The following is a 16000-nucleotide window of genomic DNA, read 5'->3' on the forward strand; positions in this document are numbered from 1 at the left end:
GTTTTACGTAAAGTATTTTGATTAGAGTACAGTGTTAAACCTCTTGCAAGAGGCTGCATGGTTAACTATAACTGCATCTGGAGCTCCTAGATCCCAGTTTTGCCATATCCATACACAGTTCCTAAAAAAGGCTTTGAGTGACGCTGAGTAGTCTGTATCTTACACCTATTTTGAAGGTGGGCTGATATTGCCTCCTGAATTTCTACACCAATTCTGGAATTCCCTGCTACTGAAAGCGTTCCTGAGTCCTAGCGATAACGTACAAAAAAAAAAAACTGGTCTAGTGCTGATGTCACCTGGCAACAGGCAAAAATTATCCTGCAAGTTATTTGAACGGGACACCGCAAACATCACTGCTGAAAACAATCTGCCATTTCTGAATCTGTTTATATATAGTCTACACAGACATGTGGCGTGATCTTTCAGTAGGTGCAAGGTTGCATTTTTCACATGTACGTCATATGTATGGGCTCCGGAGAGAAGTTGGCCGATGATGACAAGTTCGTCCCCTCTGTCACAGACTCAGTACCACCAGCCAGTTCTCTAAATCGTTCAAAACTGCTTGGCTGAACAGTTTCATATTGGACAAAAAAATAATAATAATAAAAATAAAATTAAGGATGAAGCAGATAAAACTATAAAACATACAAGAACGATGCATCTTTTGTTAAGACAACTCAGATGGTCTATTCATGCTGAGGAGAAATCAACAGTCAAGGCTCCCCCTTTCATCACTTTTATCTTTTTTTTTTTTTTTTTTTTTTTTCCTCAGCAGTTGGAAAGACCAATTAGTTTGCAAACAGCCAGTTACATGGGGAGGTGTTTATGCCTGGTAATTTGTCCCCCTATTCACATTCTAAACAGGATTCTGTTCAATCTTATGCATGGGCACTTGCTTTTCTTTTGGTTGTCATGAAAACGAGGGATTTCTTGCTGGCTGGTAGAAAGAAACTTTCTAGTGGACAAAGTTACAATTAATTCCTCTAAACGTGTTCCTAGAGCCATCCACCTATTAAAGCTCAGCGGAGGTCTTTGCTCTCAAAAGTCCCAGAAGATGCAGAACTAAAAACAAAACAAAACAATACAAAAAAAAAAAAATCATCTTGGTTCCCTTTAAGGCTAATTGAGCAAATATATTTTCTTCCCCCTGCTCCTAGTTTATGTACTTAAAAATTAAAAATCTTCATGTGTTTTCCACAGCAGGTATGATTGTGCCTGCAGAGATCGACGCTCCCACCACTGCTACCTGCTGTGTTCTCACAGAATGCTTGCAGGAGGTAGTCCCTTGGGTTTCCTGTGTTTCCCATGGGATTAATAGTTTCTGGTTTACCCCAAACCAGTATGACATGGGTTGTAAAATCACATGCCGCGCATGCCAAGATGTAATCCTTAAACATATCTTACCCTCTTTCCATTTCCTCCTCCAGTTTACTTTTCGCCTGGCTGCTGTTAGCAAGATGCTTCCCAGGCCCCCTCCCTTCCTAATGAGCACGTGCACACATTTAAATAGGAATGACCTTCATTTTCTGAAGGTGAAGGTGATCCTGGTCCTAAGGAACGAAGAGGCAAGAGAGCCGAGGTCTCTACTCAGCTCCTACTGTTCCCAGTCCTGCTGGATGGTGGCGTTATTGCTCTGGCTGTTGCCGCATCAGCTGCAGCCTGGGGGCACATGCAGCACTACTACACCTAACACGGGAGATGAAGGTGCCTTAAACCACCTCCCCTCGTTGGTAGGTTTGGGTCTGGAAGCCTTATCTTTTCCTGCAGAAGTGGTAAACAGTTTAGTGGTTGCAAAGTGCATGGAGCAGATGTCACACGGCAAAGGCAGTATCACACCTGTAATTAGCATTGCACCTTTTGTTTCTGCTGGGACTGGTTCCTTGGTGTACCTTCAGGCCAGCTCACAGGTGAACCTGGGCCAGTGGCTCCTACCACCAGTGGACAACACATCTGTCATCTCTGACCTGAGAGGGGATTTGTCAGCTGTCCCTCTGTATCCCCGGTACGGTAGCACAGCACCTCACGTGGAAAAGCCACTTGCCCGCCACTGCTGCCGTTGGTAATGTCCCCAGGGAAAGCAAGTAGCACAGGAGAGGCAGGTGAGTGAAACTTCCCTGCCTTTCCTCATCCTTCTTCCTGCTGCTCTGTACAATAAAGTCTGAAAATGTCTCTTCCTGAATATTGGTCGTTTTGGAAATGTCAGTTCACCACAAACACTCTTAGGCTAATGTTTAATAATTAAGTCCTCTCCAAAGGAAGTAAAGCCTGTTCATGAAGTTCACGTGAAGGGAAAAGGCCCAAGGGGTGACAGTAAGGGACTGCTATTTCCAAAGAAAATACCTGAAGGGTATCACAGGAGACTGAAAATACAGCAAGTCTGGAAAGAACCCTAGGGAAAGGTGGGCAGGTTTTTACTCTTGTCCTTTCCAACCCCTCTTCTGCATAGGTTGCCCAGGACAGAGGTTGCTGGGGAGTCAGGCCCACATGCCCTGTACCGTGTCCTGAGACACCACAGGCACAGTGAGCTGCTGGAAAAGCTACAGGACTGATGGACTGATGGCAATGGTCATATGGTGAGCTGGACTGACTGACTAAAGGAAGGCATGGGAATGCAGGTTGCCTGAAAAAGCAAAAGCAGCAGTTGGTGAAGTGTGCAAAGCAAAAGGCACCTGATTTTTCAAGCTTCATCTTCTGTTTGTGTTTCCGTGCTATGCTCACTGGGGGAGTATCTCACAAGCTGTTAAAGTGCTCCCGTTACATGCTACTGCCTTTCCAGGAGTTAAAGTACAGCATCAGGCAAGGTGCTGCTGCTAGAGCCTAGTCATTTGGTTAGCGGTGACTGGAAACTAACAAGCATACCAGCAATAAGGAACAGACTTCACAACTCAGGAACTGGATTCTTCAGGATACTGCATGCAGTGCTAGTCACAAGCTCAGCATTGCAGAAAAAGTGATCATTGTTTCAGAGAAAGGTGAGAAGCGGCTCCTGTGAAACAACACTACTTAACTTCTTCTGGTAAAAAGAACAGAAGTGTAATGTTGGGAAATGCATGACCTCTTTCTATAATACTGATTGTACTAAGAAGTATCTCCATCCTTTAGGTAACACTGGATGCTAAAAACAGTTGCCAGGTAGGCTGAAACAGGCTTTGCAGCTTCCAGTGCAACTGAAGAAAGACAAGGGGGATGCAGCCAAGCTCAGTAGGAACTGCTGCAAATGGAAGGGATGGGGTTTTAATGCCACCAGAGAATACAGCCACAGTCCAAATGGGCACAGCGGGCAGGGCTGGGGCATGCACGTCCAAGGAGAGCTGGACGCGTGCTCTGGAACCCTTCTGCAGGGACCTGTGTGGTGACCCAGCGCTGCTGTGGGGTGGCTGGGGCAGCCCAGCCTGCACGGCTGCACGCTTGCTGCAGTCGGGAGCCCTGCCATCCAAGGTCCCTGGAAGCCAGTCAGTTGAGTGACCAGGATGCTGTGAGCATGTCTCAGTGCATAAGTGTATGTTTTCCCCTGAATTCTGCACATTGCTTCTACTTCGAGCAGTAAAATTCTTGACAAAGTTAAATTGAATGTGGCTTTTATCTGATTAGTTATCCTTTGGGTACCAAAATTACCAAGAGCTCCTTCCTGCTTGCATGTAGAAACTAAAGGGGGAAAGTGCATGCTTGCAGTGAAAACAATCTGGATGGTCCTTCAGCCATCAAGCGATGCTTTAGGGATTGATCATTCCTTATATTGTCCTCCCCATTAGGGCTGACAGTTATATTGCATTAGAGAAACAATGAAGTATCTAGAAACGTGTCCAGCTGCTGAGGGAAGGCCTGTTGTCAGGAGGCAGATAAGTATCCTGGAGAAAGCAAACAGGGGAAGGAGGGGAGGTGAAGTAAAGCAAACGAGAGAACGAATGTAGCAGAGGTGAGACTCCAAGCATGGGGTAGATGCCTGGCAAGTGAAAAGGACTCATCAAGTAGAGTGGGGAAGCAGTGAGAAGACTGTGTGGTGTTAGTTGTGTTGTGCTGTGCCGAGGATCACATGAGCAGCTTGTCCAGAGGCTGTGCTCAAGAAGCCAAAGTTCAAAGCTGGGGGTGCTTCCATGTTTTTCATGGTTCACTTCCAGGTCATTTGCTTTAAAAGATTCTAAATTTGTCAACTTTTAATGCTCAAAGAGGTTCAGATGTTTTTAAATCAGCTCAGCTCGTCCCTGCTTGAGATAAACATGAACAGGACAATTGCTCGTTTTAATAAAATATAACTCAAAATTCGCCATTCAAAGTTGCAGGAGAGTGTGTTAGAAGGGGGCTCTCACTGCGGTGAAGATGTTCAGTATTTAAAATACTCAACAAGATCGGGGAAGAGCTGACTGAATATTGTCAGTCTGCAGCCCTAGAACTGAGTAAAGCACAAAAGAAGGTAAGAATGAGACAGAGGATGAGCTTTTGTGCCACTGCACTTGCCTCCTGGGGTCCAAAAAGGATCCTTGCATGGTGAGATACCCCCACCAATTTCCAGTGGATGTGTATGAAAGCTAAAACTATCAAAATATCAATTACTACCATGGGTTTCTGCAGCTTTAGGCCACATTTAGGCTAAGCCATTTGACTTTTAAAGCATGTTAGGCTCTTAGCAATTCATTAACTCATGTGTCTGTGGAATTAGCCAACCAATTTATGCATCTTTTTGAAATCTAGCCTCATCTACTAAGCAGGTCACAGAAAGAGCAATGCCCTTTATTATTTTATGACTAAGCATTATTTCTAAGGTTTAGTTTTGATCTGGGAATAATAATTAGCAAATGGTGTCTCCTGCCATTTTTTTAAATCTGTGATGGCATCCCTAAACTGGTGGCTGAAGAGGACGTGCCTTGCCTTCACCTCATACTCATGATTTTGCTAACTAGCCTGCTATTTATTTTGGGAACCAGAGCAAATATGAACACAAAGCCTTCTGCACAGTGAAAAGCATTTGCTTCCTTTACTGTGGAACACCAGCATTAACAGTATTTCCTTAATAAAAGTGCTAAAGAGAAAAGGGCTGGAATGGAACCATTGTGGAAGTTGACCGCTTGCTGAAGAGTATCTGAGAGCCATGTGGAAGCTACAAAGCTTCACCATAACCTTGTTTGCGCATTTTACACTACTTAAGTTGTGGAATGTCTGACTTGATCCTAGGGCTCACTTGTTACCCTTGGTAAAATTTTGGCTGGTACATCTGCTAGATCAGATGCTGAACTGAGTCCTGCCAGGAATCAGGTTAAGCTTTCCTTGTATCTCAGTGGCACTGGGATTCTGATCCTGCCTAAATACACTAATATAACCAATACGAAGATAGGTACAAAAATTACTTTGCAGCCTGAACTTTGTTAAGTCAGGCAGGATATTTTTATTTGTTCCATATCAAGATAAATTCATACCAGTGAACTTCCAAGCAATTTTTGGCACAGCTGAAGCTTTGCCTTAGCTCACCCAGAAGTCACCTGCAATAGCATACCGTGCACAACAAGGTGTGGTAGACAACTTGCAGCCAAGAGAAGAGCCACAGAACATTTTCTGCAACAAAATGGTATCATAATAATGTTTGAACAAGGATGCTTTATTTTAGAAACTCTGATGTTAGTCCAGGCCAGGGGAACCAAAGATGTAGCATGATAAATAAAATAGTAAAATAACCAGAGAAAAAATGTTCTCTGTCCCTATCTCAGTCTGTACAGCATTTTTACGTGCAAACAAATTATTACTAACAACACTGCTCAAGTCCTTTAACTGTCCTGGTAATACCACTTGAGGAACTAGATACTATTGTGACTTTTTTTTTTAGCCTGGAACTGTGAAATATGAAGAATAAAGCAGAGCAAGGATTATCAAGAAAGGAAGGAATTCTCAGAGATGATCTGTCCTGTATGTCTGCCAAGCAGACACTGCAGCACAGACACTTTTCCTAATAAAGCTTTTGCAGAGATGCTATGCCTTGTCAGCACTCTCTCCAGGTACTCTGCAGTTGTAACAAATACAAAATTTCCTGTTTAAAACCAATACTCATTTAAAGCCACTATTCTTTTTAACAGTTACTTGTTGACACAGAAGGTAAATTCCTTTGTTTTGTGTTTGTTTTTTTTTTTTTTTTTAAAGAACCATTTTTATGTTTTATGGGTTGTGGTGTGCTCCCCTTCATCTAATCTTCACTGATGTTAGAAGTGTGCCTTTACTGATAGCTGTGTTTTCCAGATCTCTCCTCCATGCAGTGCTCTCCTTTGGTCAGTTTTCTGTGAGCAGCAGTATACTTAATGCTCACTGCAGACTTGCTGGGGCCAGTGGCTGCCACAAACGTGACAGGTTCTCAGCTCACCTTCATCACAGTCTTCTTTTTATGGCAAGTTCTAACGTATATGTTTCAGAGAGTGGAGTGTCTCAATTCCCACAGTGCCAGCAGCGGTGGTCTAATGTGAAACAAAGGCTGCACATGAAAACAGCAGAGAAGGTGAAATAAAAATTGTCCTCATTTATATATCCACAATGGAGATGCATTTCCAAAAAGCATGGTATAAAGTTAGACGTACCTGCATTCCAGATCCAGGAATGGCCCAACTGTTAAAATGGATAATATGACAATGTCATCTGACTTTAGCAAAAAGTAGAGAATGCTTATTTGTTCTGAAGAGAGCTTTGAAAAAAACCTGTGTGGTTCTTTCCCTCACAGATCACAGGAGATAGCTAGGGTACAAATGAATTGAGAAAGCATTTCATATCCAATAGGTCATTCCTACTCTTTGTACCCTATAATATTTTAGTAATGCTGCTTTATAGCACAATAATTGGATTCCCTAATGTTTCTTACATTAAGCAATGTCAGCATGTTAACAGAAAATGTTAACTTATTCGCTTTTTAAAAAGCCTCTTCCACTGGAAAGCCTGTATATTTTCATAGAAATAGATGCTGGTGAGAACAAGGAATTTCTGAAGTCAGGGGAGTTGATTTTAAATTGGATAGAAATCTGAAAGTTTCTCCAGAGCAAGAAAGAAAAACGGTTTTCTTGGTTTCAAAGCTAAAAATAAAAGGTACGTGTCCGAACGACCTGCTTGGATGTTTTAGCCATGCCTGTGGAGTTAACCCACCGTGCCCGCCCCAACAGATCTAGGAGATTGTCTCCGAGAGCCTGCAGCCCTGCGATGGGGAGCCATGCCCTGAGCTGGGGTGCCCTGTGCCCTGCTGCCCGTGGGCATGGCCCGCAGCCAGCCAGAGGCTGACGTCAGGCGCGGAGGCCAAGCGTTAGCGGCGGCAGCTTGCGCAGACACCGGCCGCTTCACACTGAGAGAAAGTCGTGGGTGATGACCGAAGAAATTTTCGCTTACAAAGACATGGGGTCTGTCAAGCGTCACTGTTGTGGACTTCTCTCGACCTCGCTCGGCAGCACACTCCCACTGGTTGCAGCCTTTGTCCTGGAGTTTTTGGCGATGACCACCTTTGCGGGCATTTGTTTCCAGCACTGGCTCACCAGGTGGAAATGCAGCGCGGGCTTCAGTGACGGCCTGACCCCGGCGCCAGCAGCTCTCCGCCGGGGTTGCTGTGGAGACAAAGCTTCCTGTGCGTAATCCAAGCTTATCCAGCTCCTTATCCTACATGTGACCCTTAATTACTTGCTAAATTAGAATGGTTTTCTGAAAATCACAAGGGGAGGTTAATATGTTCTTCCAGAGCTGGTCAAGCTAAGATGACACCAAATTCACAGGGAATTCAAATTACATGATCCCTGAAGGCGTCTCTTTCAGAAGGAAGACGAACTTTCCCAATGGGAGGCAGAGTGCCATGATAATGCTTCTGTCACTCACTTTCCTTGCCCTGCTTGTCTAGCTACAGCTTAATCCGGTAGGAACAATGTAGTAAGTAAATATCAGGTTGATTAATTATGGTGCAAGATTCAGTAACCGCTTGCCTTCTGTAATTAACATTGTAACTGAAATTAAGTAATACACTTCATACATGGATTCCTGGACGTGGAGGAGGAACAAGAGAGAATCCTCAAGGTTGCAAGAGGGAAATGAAGGAATTAATAACAAGGAGTCAAAATACTAATTGCCTCTTTAAAGCTACAGTACATTTTAAGATACTCTTCATGCAAAAAGAAAAATGATTTTACTACTTCTAGGTGTCCTTGTAGAGGTGAAACAAGGGTTATCAGTAAAAATATTGCTAAAGATTTCTGAAAATACACCCTTGTTTCACCAATTTGATAAATGGAAATTACAAGAGGTGCACAGTGGTTTTCCTTTCCTTGGTTTCCTGTGACACGCTACTTAACAAGGAGTGAGCCTTTCACTTGCATGAGAAGCTTTATAAAGCTGTGCTAAAAATGCAGTGTCATGGTTCCAAAAAAAAGCGCTGTCTGCCTCAGCACATGCCTGTCTATTGTGAAAGGTAAGGTAGTTCGGGTCTGTGCACATATGCTTGTTCACATGGATACACATAAAAATCAGTGACTAATCATTAAGATGGGAAGAGCCCCGACAGGTAAGTGCTGCCTATAGCCTGCAGTATTGCAGACTTCTCTTTAAGACCTGCTTGTATCTTACACTTCAGTTACGGATACAGTCGCTTCCATTCCTGCTCAGAATTGCTAAGTACAAGACAACACACCTCAGAAGTTTATCACTAGCACAATAAGCAATGGTTCCCCCAGCACTTTTTAGAAAGGCTTCACTGTGGCCTAATTTTTTTTTCCATTTTCTTTCCCCTGTCTCCTAGGATTGTGGTCTCTGGCGTATCCAAGGGCTCACAGCATTGCAGGCTGAAGGACACATTCATGGGCGCTGGATAGTCACAGGGCCTTAGACTTCCCTGCTGAGACCTCTGAAAAATGTGATGGCATTTTTCTGAGAATAATGACAGAGAAACCTATGCCATCTATTGCTTGGCAGGGTCCGAGACAGTTTTTTGGTCCATTACGTTTATAAGAAATTTATGATCCTGTCGATGGATCTTTGTAAAAATAATTGTCTTATGAAGATGCATTTCTAGATGTGTGAGAGCTTTGATTGGTGAGCACTATATATTCACACTTTCTTTGGCATCTCTGCTCATACTTCCAGCAATACGATCATGTTTTTCTGAGTGAGCATCAACCCACTAGTAACTGGACTGATGATGGCAAGTATTTTCTCAGATGAAAAGGCTGTCTGTCCCTGCTAGTTCAAGAAGGTTTCATTCCAGTGAACCATTTTCCGCTCTCTCTTTGCTGAACCATCACTTCCCTGTCACTGTATTTGAATTAAAATGTCATTTTCAGGACAGAAATGAAGAATTTTCTTACAATTAAGAAACATTTTCTGTTTCCTTAATAGGAAAAAAACAAAAAACAGTGAGCTCAATAGTGAACTCATGTAGTCAAAACAGCTCGAAGGGATAGTACTCTTTCTTAACTGTTAATTTGTGTAATTTGGAAGTCTCTGGGTGTTTTCCTGTGTGTCAGGGTGGACTGCAGGGAAGCTTTCTGTGCATGGAAATACGGCCTTTAAAGGAGTGAGTTTCCATTTTCAGATGAGGTGTGGTGAGGAGTCCTCCATGCACAATTATTAAGACAGCCTAGTACCCATGATAAAATCTTTGGATGCCATCCAAATGACTGAAAGCCACCTAGTTATTTATGTGAGCACACACACAAATATGCACGCACCCTTTCCACCTCCGATAGAGTATTAGAATTCATACATTACATCTGCACTGAAAAACTCCTTAATGACAGGGTCTGGTGAGCCCTATGACATCTGGGGGTGTAAGGAAGCTTTCCAAGCACTTCTTCCAAAAGTTTTGATTTTCACAGAATTAGAAACCATTTTAAGATGTTTTCTTAAGCATTTGGAAATACATAGATACATATATTTCACATACACACTGTAAAAAAGAAAGCATTTTAAGATGATTTCTTAAGAAATCCACCCTTCTCTTCTTTCAGTTTCTGCATTCAAAGTATAGGGAGTTATCAGGATGGAAAAAAAGGATTACTGATGTTCAGTAAGCTGCCCCCTCCCCTCCTGTCCCCCTTAAAATACCAGGAATAAGGAAGGGAACTTCCTGGTTCCACTGCCTGCTTTGGAGAAGGGTCTGTTAGAAACATGGGTCAGATCTTCACATTCATTACAGGAACCTCATGGCTACCATAAGAAAACAGACACACACACAAACCAGCAAATTAGAAGGGTTGAAGAGACAGAGAGAAACGGAGACCACAGGGTCTGGTGGCCAGAGGTGGGTGTGGTGGCCAGAGATAGGTCTGACACAGATTCCCCTGGGGTAAAGGAATTACCTTTCTCTGTCAGTCTAGTGGAAACACACAGAGGAACCTGCAAAACGTTGTGTCCTCTACTATCCCTTTGTGTAGGTTAAAGGAGTGGAAGAATAGAAAAGGAGAATATGCTGTCATCTAAAATAATCTTTTAAAGTGCTAAGCTACTAGGCTGTGACAAGCTGTGATTGGTTCCTCTCAGAGCAAAACCAGCAGGGGAATGAAGGTATCTGAATAAGAGATCACTTCTAAAAATGCTGATTCTGTTGTACCATTAGATTGACATCTCTACCAGGAATGAAGATAATCAATATGAAAAAAAAAAAAAAACAAAACACCACCACCAACAAAAAAATGATATCCTAAACACTTGAGATTGTGTTCAGCTGCTCTTGAGCTATTTCATCTCCACCCCTGGTTTATTTCGTTGGTTTATATCCTTTTGATCTCTATCTTGAAACGTGAAAAGAAAACAGTTGTACAATAACGCCTTATAGTCTATGGCATATTCCAATTCAGGTAAAAGATACATTAAGTACAGTTCAGCTTGGGATCAGTTCAGCCTGGAAAAACTTTTCAATTCTCCGTGACAAAACTGAGCAAAATAGTTCAGAAAAGAAGAACAGCAAAGCAAACAGAGTGCTCCAGGGATCTAACAAGGCAGGCAGCAAGATCCTTTACTTACCCCAGCCTGGCAATTAACTCACATACAAAGAGTTTTAGGGGTCTCATGGTGACCAAGAGACTGTAGCAATGCGGTCTCCCAGAGTGCAGGGTATGGCAGATGAGCTCTGGGGAATCTGGCCGTGGTGCTTCAACCCACAGCCACGTCACAGTGTTTCTCCGGCTCTTCCAGGATCACCACTGCTTCAGCTGGGAATGGTAAGGGCTGCGTGCTGGCACATCAGCTGTTCCCATTCTTAGCTCAGCATATAATTTCAAATATGGCTTTATCAGCAGTTTCCACAAAGAAATTTATCTGAGGCTTGAGTACACTCTGCTTGTGGTTACCTCTAGCACCCTTTTAACATCTTCACCAGAGCAGTCTTGCTCAGCAGGCTGGGGCATTTACTTTGTTTCAAGGGTGATGATGGAATATTTCTGTTTTCTAAAACATGCAGGTAGGATTCACTGTTGTTTTCAGTTCAAGTCAACAGCAAAAATTCCACTGATTTTAGTGGAAGCATCAGCTGATCCATGGTAATTTTTTATGTTGCTGCTGAGTATTGGTGTTGGAAAGACGTTGGGAGCTTTCCATCCAAAAGCAAGTAGGTTAATCCTGCAATTAATTTTAAGAACTACATTTTGCCAGCTTTTAGTCAGAACTCTTTTTCCTCTGACCTTTAAAGAATCAGCTAGCAATCTAACATGCATAAGGTTGTGCAAGCCACAAACTGCAAGAGCACTATCCTGTTTAATCTAGGAATAGAATGTAAATTGTTATTATTTACACGGTAGAGAGGAAAACCCATCTCCCCTGAGCTGCTAGTGACACTCTTCCTAATGCAGCCCAGGCTGCTGTTGGACTTTTTTGCTGTGATGGTGCTATCGCTGTTCTATGTCAAACTTGTTGTCCACCAGGACCCCGAAGTCCTCCTCTGCAGGGCTGCTTTCCACCAGGTTACTCCCCAGCCTCTCCTGGTGCGTGGGACTGTTCCACCCCAGGTGAAGGACTTTGCATTTCAGTTTGCTGAACTTCATGAGGTTCCAGCAGGCCCATTTCAGCAGCCTGCTCAGGTCCCACGGGAAACAGACCCACTGTCACAACCCAGGCCTAGGAAACAGATAGGCTTGGTTTCTTTCTTCTTCTAGGTGGAACAGCACTAAGAATGTTAAAGCAAGTGTGTGTGGGGGTTGAAACAGTGGTTGTTCATGGTTGTTCACGATACTCCATGTTCTGAACACAGCCTTAGCTGTGCAAAGCTGTGTTACCTCTTTGACTGTGTAATGCCTAGGGGTTTATTTCTGTTCTTGGACTGGATAGACAAAAACTTCAAATCAGGAGAAAGGCCTGAAAAAGCCACGAATACTGTTTATAGAAAAATGCAGTCTGTGATCTTCCTTTTCCAGAAAACTGCAAATATTTGGAGGAATCGCGTTCTGCTTTTGTACAGCCATGCACAAAAAGCTTGTTGAGATCCCTGGTCTACCATTTCTGGTCATTACCATAGGCACTGACAGAGAGTAAGTGAAATGTGCATGCTTTCTTTACAAAGTCTTCAAATATGTTCACCTCCAAATTAAAATTCCCTCTTGGAAAGGTGGTACATGACTAAAGCATTGCTGTTGGAGTGTCCTTGGCTGCTCCGAAGTGAGCTGAGTGCTCATCTAATGGATAAAACAAATTATTTTTGTTTCAACAAATGCAGATGATGTAGAGAAGTATACTCCTGACCACAGTTTGACTCCTGAACACAGTTTGAAACAAGCAGAAAACTCTGCAGAGGATGAAATAGGTGATGCTGCTGAAGGATGGTGAGAAAAAGAGAGGGGTTAGCTACCAAGCCATTCGATGTGAGATTCGACGTTTAAATGAAGGCATGGGATAGAGATGTCTACTGCAGACCTAGCTTGCTGTATTACTGATAGGAAGAAAACAGGACTCCTAAGGTACGTGCTGATGTCTTTTAAGCATCCACTTAAAATGAGATTACCCTTGCCCCTGAAGCGCTCACTTTTCTATGCTGGTTATACAAGGAGTCCAGAACAGCCATAACAGATGTAAATGCCTATCCTGTAGATGCAGATGTCTAAAAAGTGAGGTTAATCTGCTATGTAACCACAGACAAGCCAGTTACTAGCTACCTTAGGCTACCTTATGGACACATTCCAAAATTTTTCCTGCACTGAAGACAGGCCACACTCCTGTGCCAGGCGGTGCCGCAGCCCTGGCCCAGGCTGCCCAGAGAGGGGCTGGGGGCTCCTCGGGGAGGTCTCCAGCAGCTGCCGGGATGTGGGGCTGGGCACCCTGCTCGGGGGGCTGCTGGGCTGGGGGGACCAGAGGCACCTGGGACTCCCTGCCCTCCCTGACCAGTCTGAGAGTCTGATAAATATGATGGGATCATGTCCTCAACTAAGCTACACTGGCCAGCCTTCCCATGTGTGTGCAATTTTAATATGCAAAAAAAATGCTCATGCGACATTTACTGATAATTTATGCTGCTGCTGAAGATGACTTACATGCGTTAATGAAGGAGTCCTTTGTGCTGGTGTAAAGCGTGCACTGTACTGTGCATTCTATAGAAAAACTTGGAGGGGAACACCTTTGCAGACTTGGTACAATGATAAAAACGTTCACGTGAACAAAACATTGTACAAAGTGCAAGGTATGCTTGCAGAGCTAGATATCTTTGACAGAGATTTTCTGAGATAGAAGTTACGAGTGAGGCCGCAGTGATCTTGACAGTAGTAATTGCAATGAAAGTGGACTTGAAGGAAGATTTTCATTGCAGTTTGCTCTGCTGGGGCCTTCCCAGGATAGCAACGCTGTTACCCACACGTTCAGATGAAAGGGTCAAACTTCCACGGCATTAACCAAATCTTTCTGGCATGGCAGGGCTGAGAGTTTCACAGTATAAATGCAAAGGACACAAAGGGAAGGTATGACGATAAATGGTTATTCAATATTCCTTTAAATAAAATATTTTGAAGTTTGACATCCCTAGAGTTTGTCATTTAGCCAATGTATATGTAAAATAAATATTTATATATGTAGTCTCTAAGATCATTTGTGTCTACACATGTTCATACAATTTGATTACTTCATTTTCTTCTTCAGCCGAGGGAAATGACTGGCTGGAGCGAGAGTTATTGCAATGTAGTGAAGTTTTCAGTGCAGAGTGACTGTACAAGCTAAGTAGAGTTTTGACAGAATGGCAAGAATTAAACAAATGGTGACCTGGGAAATCCTGTTCATTGACTATGGACTGCTGTGAAACTGTCTGAGTTTCACATGCTGTGTGACAATTATGAAACAACTCTGAATTACTGTATAAAACAAAGGGACACAATCGATCAAATGACAGGTGAATTGACAGCAAGAATGATGCATGGAAGAGTAACTGCATAACATTCTGTTTTATCTACTAATACAATTAGCTGAAACAATTTCATATGTCATGAAGTTTTGCAGTATACAGTGTCTGTTCTGCAAATCATGTATTGTTCTGTGCTTGTGCCTCTAAGTGGTAGAATTTCAGACATGCTTATGTATGTGGGTAGGTAAGAGATTTGTTTCAAGGCTAGTGCTTTCGGTTTTTATTCTTTTAGTGTGATTCAATTATTTTTTTGGCATGATAAATTCCAAGATTACTGCCAAACGTATGATGTGGACACAACAGGGCTTCATGTCGTTCTATTCAGATCTCTGATGAATATGCCATTTTATCCTCCCAAAGTAATTGCAGCATATTGTATTGCCAGTGTGCTCTAGGGTTCTACTAGGAAAATCACTTTCTAGATCTTTACCAAAGAGAGAAACAGGTAAGTTTTCAGCCCAGTTAGCTGCCAAGAAGAAACTCTTGATTCCCTAAATATCCCCCACTGCTGTACTCCAAAACCCCCCACCAATATATATTCTTATTTAGAGATACTTTAGAATATAGCGGGATACTACACAGAAACAAAAATCGAGTGCTTCTTCCTCTATATTACCATTTAACTTATCAAGAATACAAAATATGCTTATTTAAGTTCTTCTAAAATTCATCTCAGAAATATTTTGCTGGCATACAACACCTGATCAGTGTATTTGCTTTGTGTAATTGAGGAAGCTCACATACCTTTCCCAGTTAATGTGTCAGGTTTTACTTTGTCTATGCTGAAGCACGTACACTACCAAAAAAAACAAAAACAAGCAAACAGAAAACAACAGCACAAACCGAACTTGATCTCTCCCGGACGACTCCAAGGCCATCTCCTTTTCGAGGCTCTGAACCCACTTACCGTTAAGTCGCACGTACTCCCAGGTTGGGCAAGCGGACTAGAAAGGAGCTCGGAAACGAGGGGCTACGAAAAGGCCGGGACGAAACGCGAGGGCGAAAAGGCCCCTCGCAACCGAGCGAGCACACGGTGCCCCCCCCCGCTGCTCGCTGCCTCCGGGAGCGGGCGGGGGCGAGCGGCGGGACCGAAGGCGGCTCCCGCGCGCAACCGGCCCCTGCCGACCGCCTGAGGCGGGGGCGCGGGGCCGCCCGGGGCCCGGCAGCGGCCGCGTCCTCACCTGGGCGGCTCCGCCCGGCCGGCGGCCTGCGGCTCCCTCGCGGCCCGGCGCGGCGGGGCTCGTGCCGTGAGGGAACCGTGTCCGTGCCTGTCTGTTGGGTTGCTTTCTACGGGGCTCGCGACCGGCCTGGAAGGCGCAGACAGAGCCTGCGTAAGCGGGGCCCCTGCCGAGGCGGCGGCGGCGAGGGCCGGAGCGCCCTTCTCCCCTCGGCCGCGTAGCGGGACGCCGGGCGGGCGGGCGGGCGCGGCGCGACCGCGGGGATGGCTCAGCCACGCTCGGCTCCCCTCGGCCCCGCCCGCGGCCAGGAGCACGCCGCCGGCCGGCGGGAACCCGGCGGGGCCCCCCGTGGCACGGCCCCTCAGGCGCCCTGAGGCAGAGGCCCGGACCCCGCTCCCGCGGGAGGGCCGCGCACCCGCCGGGCCGAGCAGCGGCGCCGCCCCCGCTGGCTGCAGGGCGAGGCCCCGCCCCGCCCCGCCCCGCCCCGCCGGGCCCGGCCCCGCGCTCGGCC

General features: G+C 44.7%; 1 long non-coding RNA gene across 1 annotated transcript; it reads right to left on the bottom strand.

The window, feature by feature from the left end:
• Positions 1-5375: 5375 nt before the first annotated feature.
• Positions 5376-15919, bottom strand: LOC311220881. Its single transcript, XR_014619275.1, has 4 exons — positions 15493-15919; positions 7348-7559; positions 6555-6582; positions 5376-6451 (listed from the first exon to the last, which is right to left on the bottom strand). It is a non-coding gene; the product is annotated as an uncharacterized lncRNA (long non-coding RNA).
• Positions 15920-16000: the final 81 nt, after the last annotated feature.

The sequence above is a fragment of the Netta rufina genome (genome assembly GCF_964035555.1).
Source record: "Netta rufina genome assembly, chromosome: W".
Lineage (NCBI taxonomy): Eukaryota > Metazoa > Chordata > Aves > Anseriformes > Anatidae > Netta > Netta rufina.